We start from the raw sequence: 7,683 nt of genomic DNA on the forward strand, positions 1-7,683 counted from the left end.
ACAATCCCGTCTGCCTCCATAGCTATAAAAACTAAAACTCAATCAAATGAACCATTAATTTATATTTCAGTTCTGTCTGTCCGACTGTACAGCTTATCATACTTCTATGTCTATGGCATGTCAAGGTGGACACATTATTTTAAATGATCTGTGAAAGTGGAATTAAACTCAAAATATTTTCTCTTCTACTGTAGATTTAGCACACCATTATTAATTTTAGGAAGAGGATCTTGTTTACAAAGTGAGTACCTAAAACAGGAAACACATTCATTTGAGCTGCACCACTGGAGGTGTGCTGCACTTTGTAAAACTTTACTTTGATGCACAAAGAACAGAATATATGCTTCTAATTGGTAAGCAAACAAGCTATGAGTACAAATGAACTAACAATAAGCAACAAAATATTTTTTTTTCTCACTTGTACAGCCCCCTATGAAAAGGATATGACCTAGCAATGTGCTGTGAAATATTTGTGTTTTGCACACAGGTGACATTACTTTGGAACAAAGACAGGTTGGTTAACTATACAGACAAACAGGAGTCGGGAGACACATTTTTTTGTATCCCAGAATGTAATCTGGCTTTAATATCCTGACCTCCCCTGCATGAGACTGTCACAACTCAACTGCTACTCTCCATTTATCAGGGAGCTGTTGCTAAAGAAAAGGAGTCTGAACTGTCTGAAAAGGAGAAGCAAATGCACTAATCCAATGAGCCTGATTTATTAAAGCTCTGGACTAAAGACTGGAGAGGATACACTTTCATCAGTGAAGCTGGGTGATCCAGCAAACCCAGAATGGATTTCTATTTGCTTGCAAATGTTTTGAATCCTGGTCCATTAAAAGTTTGCTGGATCACCCAGTTTCACTGATGAAAGTGTATCCTCTCCAGCCTTAGAGAGCTTTAATAAATCAGGCTCATTGGAACACTATAGCATGAATTTATTCAATACAAAGTACTTTGCTAGCTTTAGAAATTGCAGCTTACCATTGCATTCTATTATTAAGTTTAAGATCTACCAAAACCCCCAGTGATTTAGGAATCATATTCTCTTTCTTTTTAGAATCAATGTTTTTCAGTTTGTAAGACAATATGATACATGATATTATATACAAATATATAAATATATATATATATATATATATATATATACCAGTATATATATATATATATATCATTTGTTAGCTTTTACTGAAATGACTACATTATCAGTATTATCAGCATCTCAAGTGCAAAAAACAGTAGTTTATTTGGAGCACATAAATAGGGGGCTACTTATTATTGTATGCAATACTGTAGACAATACAGTAGTTTTTTAAAGTTTAAAACTCTATAATTTATAATTCAGTTTAAACAAGCCCAAGTGTCCACGCATGCAGCAATTATATGAAGCCACTAGATGGAAGCAAAGTAATATATTTCTGGACAAACGTGTTTTAAGCCTTCTATCAGAATTCATGGGAAGAATTTAAATTGAGCCTTAACCAAACCCAAGATTGTATTGTTAAAAGCAGACAGACTGGACATCTGCAATAATATACTGTGAAAAGCAATAACGTTTTGAAATGAGAATTAAAATTTATGTTTTAATAACTGTTCAATTCCTCCTGATTCCAAAATGTATGCTTATTACTATTTGATTTTTTATTTGCAAACTGGTCTGTATGTGTACACATTTTGAAGTGTTCAAATGAATACCAGGAAGGACAGTATTTTTCGAAGGTGATTTGCTACCAACTAATGCTAGAATTTGTTTTTGTAATATTTAATTTAATTGCATGTAAAATTTTTTTTTTAAAAATACCTCACTATAAGGTCTCCTAAATATCCATGCCAACTTGTGCAGCTTGAAATACAGCAAGCATCCTTAGACTAAGGAATAAGCTTAACTAATTACCTCCCCTGATACCTGGCACTCTCCTCTGCTTTATTTAGGTGAGTTGGCCTTCAGTGACCTTATGTACAATGCAAGACTGATGGTGTTGTCAGAGCGGCTGTGACCTGATGAATGGTTAGGAAGGAAGTCGTCAGAAACATGGAATAAAGTAAGTGTTTCAGCCTATTTCTTTCCTTATTGACTAATTAGGAATTTAACCTTTGACTTGCTGTGGGCTGGTTCCACACGACTGGGGAAAGTTTCCATAGGAGAGTTCAAGGCTTCGGGTTTGCTATCACTATGATGCTGATGGTGTAGCAAAAGCACAGGGTCTAAGGAACCATTGGTGTTTGCCAGAGAACCTCCCAAGAGATGATGGGCTTCGTTACAAGTGGCACATTTGTGGTACAACCCTCAGACACAGCAGAGCAGACAGCTGAAAGCAAGGTACTGAAGCCAGAGGTCACGGCAGGCAGAAAGCAGATGAATTGAGAGGAACAGGGGAACTCTGAAGCTCATGGAGGACTTGTAGAGTCACTGGAGGCACATGGGGTCACTCTTGATATTCGGGTTCACAGGAGGTACACAGTGTCATTAGGAATGCAAGGGGATTTACACAATGTCAGTGGAGAGGCAGGGGGTCACAGGATGTACATAGGGTCACATAAGGTCATTAAGGATATATAGTGTCATTGGGCACACCAGCAGAGGTTCATCACTAGTGTAGCAAAGTATTGCTTGAACAATGAGCCAAATGCTGCTATGCTTTTAAATGCTTTGATCAGTGTTTCTCAACCAGGTTTCCTCCAGAGGTTGCTAGGGGGTTTCTTGAGTAAAGAGCAGTTTGGACCTTCAGGTCAGTTTAAGTGACACCAATGATCTTTTTGGTTATCTGTATGGATGAAATTCTTTGAACTGGCAAGTGGTGTAACAGGCAGTTATTTCCTTGACCCCCACACTAATGTACTGTGAATTGTGGATACATTAATGATAATGAGGGTTGACGATCTGAAGTTTATGTTAAGGGCTTCCTCCATGTAAAAAATTTTGAAAAACATTGGCTTAGACCATTCAGAAGAGTAACCTTCAGACTGACTGGGGCAACAGGACTCCAGGTAAAACATGGCAGCTGCGTACATGGCAAGGAGGTTCTTCACTGAAACATTGAAAGGTGTGAGTAACGGCGTGGGCACTACATTACAATTTTGTTTTTGCTCATTGGAGTTAATATAATAGCAAATATGTGATGGGAAACAGTGAAAACTTACCAATAACTCGAGCCATTCTCTTCCTAAACATCATTAAAAGTTCCAGTGACTAAATCTTGTTTCTGCAGGGAAAGTTGTCTCAATTTTAAATTGAAACACTCATTTTAATACATACATTAAATGGTGAATGAACCTCAACCACATAACCTATATTTTAGATTGTGCTCATTGTGTGCTAAAAGCTTGGTGAATCTTTGCAGGCATGCAATCCAGTTTCGCCCTTTTGTCAACTGGACCACAAGTGTTAAAGAAAACTTCAAACAATTGGAGGGTTCATAGTTAATCAATCAAAGTACATCAGAGATTTTCTTATTGTACCAATCATGTGTTTCACAAAAAAATGTGTAAACCCGGTAAAATGCAAGCAAAACTTTCTTTTTGTAACAATCCTTTAGATTTCCCTAAAAATATGTACATAATAATTAACTGAAGGGTTATATTTGTAGAGGGCTAGTTGTGCCTTACTACCTCTCATATGCACCTATGCACGACTTGTGATTGGCCACTTAGACATCAAATGTTGCATTAGCGTAGGTGGAGTTTGGAGTGTAGGATCATGTTTTTTAAATGTATTTAAAATCAAATCAAGGCACTAATAAAGTGTAATGTTGTTAATCTATTAAGCTGTTCTATTATTTCAGCTGGTCACTGGTTTGATTTACATTTTATGAGCTCTATCAATAATATTTTATTTTTTTGTGTAGTAGAAACACAATATTGTGTTTCAATTATGGGAATATATTATATTATATGCTATATTATATTATACGCTATATTATAGTCATATAGTCACATATAGTATATATAGTATAGCAGGGGTCCCTAACCCCTGGTTCACGGCCCACTAGTGGGCTGCATAAGCACGGAGACCAGCAGTGGTCCGTGGCTCTGGACAGGCGCATCGGCCAGAGCCGAGGACCATGTCTCCCACATGGATCCCAGGCTCAGGGCGGTGGGGGGGTTTTGTCTCTGGGCAGGTCCTGGCATTATGACGTCCCCTTTGAATGACACAGCAGTGGTCCGCGAGCTGCAAAAAGTTGGGGACCACTGTGGTATAGTATATATAGTCTTGCTATTACTGTATGACCTGTATGTGTCTACTACATTGTATACAATTCACATGTAATTGTGGGTTCACCTTCCAACATGACAATGACAAGTGTGAATGTCCCAGAGTGGCCAAGCCAAAGTCCTGGAGAAACCTGAAAATGGCTGTGCACCGATGGCCCCCATCCAACTTGACTGAGCTTGAGAGGATTTGCAAGGAAAGATGGCAGAAATTCCCCATTACGAGTGTGAAAAGCTTGTGCCATCATACCCAAACAGACTTGAGGCTATAATTGCTGCCAAAGGTGCTTCAACTAAGTTCTAAGTAAAGGGTCTAGGTACTTATGTAAATTTAAAATTTTAGTTTTTCTCTTTTTAATAATTTTACAAAATTGTCTAAAATTCTGTTTCCAATTTGTCATTATGGGGTACTGAGTGTGGGTTAAAAAAATAATAATTTATACAATTGTAGTATCAGGTTAGAATATAAAAAAAATTAAAAAGTGAAGGGGGTCTGAATACTTTTTGAAGCTACTACATTGGATACATTGGTGTGGCTCAGTGCCACTGAAGAATTGGTATGGCTACTTGCAGACCCAGTTGGAAGCTCTGGTAATTGGATGGCAATGCATTTGTGTCTGAACAAGGACTTTCATGGCTTATTTACCAGGTGACTTTTAGAATAATATCAACAGTTTATTGGGTAAATTACATTTTAGGAATTAGGATCACATATTATTTAATACAAAGCTTTTTGTTTTTCTAAATGAAGCTTCAACATTGAAAAACGATGAAATTGTTTTTCTATATTTTAATATAGATATGCAATAATTTGCTTTAAATTTAGAAAACCTTTTCTAATGCATGAAGCTTGTCTTCTGTACACCATCACAGACTAAAGTGTCAAACAACAAGTCTTGTTGGCAATACTGCATAGATTTTCTATCATTATTAATAATATTATTAATGTGTGGAAGACAAATTAGAACAAAGCTCCACCCATTCTCTACAAAACCCCACCTCTTGCCAGGTGTCACACAGCTGCTGCAAAAGGCAGCACAGCCCCTATCTACATTAGCAGAAAGTTTATGAACTGTACAGGAAGATAGTTTATATTCTGTATGTGCCAGACTACATTTCCAAACAGATGTTAGATTAGATGGCTTCCAGTGTTAATTTGTCAAAACATTACTAAAAACTGGCAATTGTCTGTTAGTTTGTTTAAGGATGCAGATGAATGACCAAATCTGGTCCAAACATTTAGCTCCTGACTTCCAGACTGCAGTAAACAGAGAAAGGCAATGATGAATTATTTTCTACAAATCCACTCTTTTTACTTGGGTATGACGTGATCCCTTTATCTCAAGGCTGGCTCAACAAGAATCCCCCCATTCGGGTACTTATCTATCATATTGTTTTACTCCTTCATGATCTATACATCAGGATGATCTTCACTAATAATTATGAAATGAATTTAATACTAATTTTGTTGAGAAAAGAAACTGAAGTCTGGAATGTGTTTGGTTTTGAAGAAATACAAAAAAAAAATAAAATGACAAGTACAATGGACACAGAAAAAAATAAACTAAGTTGTCCTAAAACATTTGTTTCAAACAACATTTGCATAAACAGTTCAATAAGTAAAAATACTTAAATCATTGTTCTTACCCTCTAACCTAACAACTAAACTATCATCCTAACTCTTAGAAAGACCTAACACTTAACTACTACACTATTGTCTTTAATTCCTAACCTCGCTTCAACATTTCAATCTGCAAACTGTTGCTTTAATCATCTCACTATATTATATATTATTAAAATAATTGTTTTTTTATTATTTCTTGACAATTTCAACTGGTGACACACAAATGAATCTTTTTTTCTCCACAATGACCTGGCTTTAAATGGAGTCCTAACTCTTTGACAGTAGGTTCAAAATTTCTGTAACTGTATCTGTCCACTTAAAGGGCCTGGTTTAGCTCTCCAAGTCTGGTAAAAATAGACTATCATGGGAGAACCTGGGTAATCCAACAAATCTGGAATGGATTTGGTCCAGTATTGAAAACATTTTCCAACTAAGAGCAATTTATTTTTAAGAAATTTAATCTAGGTTTGCTCGATCACCCAGGTTCTTCTATGATGGTCTAACGTCCCAAGCCTTGGAGAGCTTTAAAAAATGAAGCCTATAGTGTACCCTATCTTTTATGTTTCCAAATAGGTAAAAGAATAACATTAATATTTTTGTGATATTTATATCCTTTTAAAATGAAAGATATTTGATTTATCCCATCCATTTTATTTCCAAGTAAAGCCATATAATGGCTGACTCTTTTCACCTGGAAAAGTTTTGTTATTTTATTCTATTATTTTTTTAAGGTTAAGTTAAATGTAATCATATTATACTGTTCATGCCCCAAGAGACTCATCTTAAATTTAATTTTCTTTCCTTCCTGTGCTTGGGGCTGTGCTAAGTGTTAATATAGTGTTCTGTTCTTACCGGTGGGCATAAAATATATTTAACGCCAGTTTCATAGTGTCATTTAGAAAGCTGTTCCTTGCTGCTGGCTGTGACTTTGTCCTGCACACTTTGGTGTAAAAGAAAAATTGCAACCTGAGCTTCAAGTCACTTGATACTTTGCATTAAACTCTGTAACTGATCCATGGCAACAGTTTACTGATAGTAGCTAACTGGTTTACACAGTAAAAAGACACAAAATCCAGCAACCAGTTTTTCCAGAATCTCTTGCAACTGCAAAGCCGTAATTGTGTTATATCACTAGAGCAGTCTTTTTCAACCTTTAATAGAGGAAGCCCTTTAAATAAATTTTAGGTTTTGAGGAACCCTTGAAAAAATTACTATATTACAGTACATTAGCATAGTGGTCAATAGGAAGAATACCCCTTATATTGCTGACCAATGGGAAGAATATCACCCTTACGGTCTGCCAAAACGATCATTGGTATCAGTATTAACTGACCTGAGAGGTACAAACTGCTCATTCTTTAAAGAACCCCCAGCAACCTTTGGGGGAACCCTAGCTGAGAAACACTGCACTAGAGTATCACCCTCATTTATCCAGGTTATTGCATATCTAGTAGTAGTCAATCATATTCAACTAGAATTGTATTGTAACATTGTAAAAATGCTTCCAGTCAGTCTAAATTTATGAAGCAGCTTGGAAAACTATTACTAGAACAAGTCCAGTTGAATGTGACTAATGACTACTAGATATACTGAACAGTTCAGGTGACTATTTTTTATTTTATTCATGCTTTAAAAATAACATCAAAGGCTTTGATGTAATTTAACAAACATGTATTTCCATCACAAACAATGGAACACTTAAAAAAAAACAGTGCATGTTGGAACCATGCCAATATGTCTAAAAATGTGCAGAATGTGTATCAGTGTGCTTGTTTGCATATTTAAATGTACTGATGTGTAATTTTGTGATGCAAAGTATATTGCAATGAATAGTATATTTATTTATA

The sequence above is a fragment of the Pyxicephalus adspersus genome, chromosome 6 (genome assembly GCF_032062135.1).
Source record: "Pyxicephalus adspersus chromosome 6, UCB_Pads_2.0, whole genome shotgun sequence".
Lineage (NCBI taxonomy): Eukaryota > Metazoa > Chordata > Amphibia > Anura > Pyxicephalidae > Pyxicephalus > Pyxicephalus adspersus.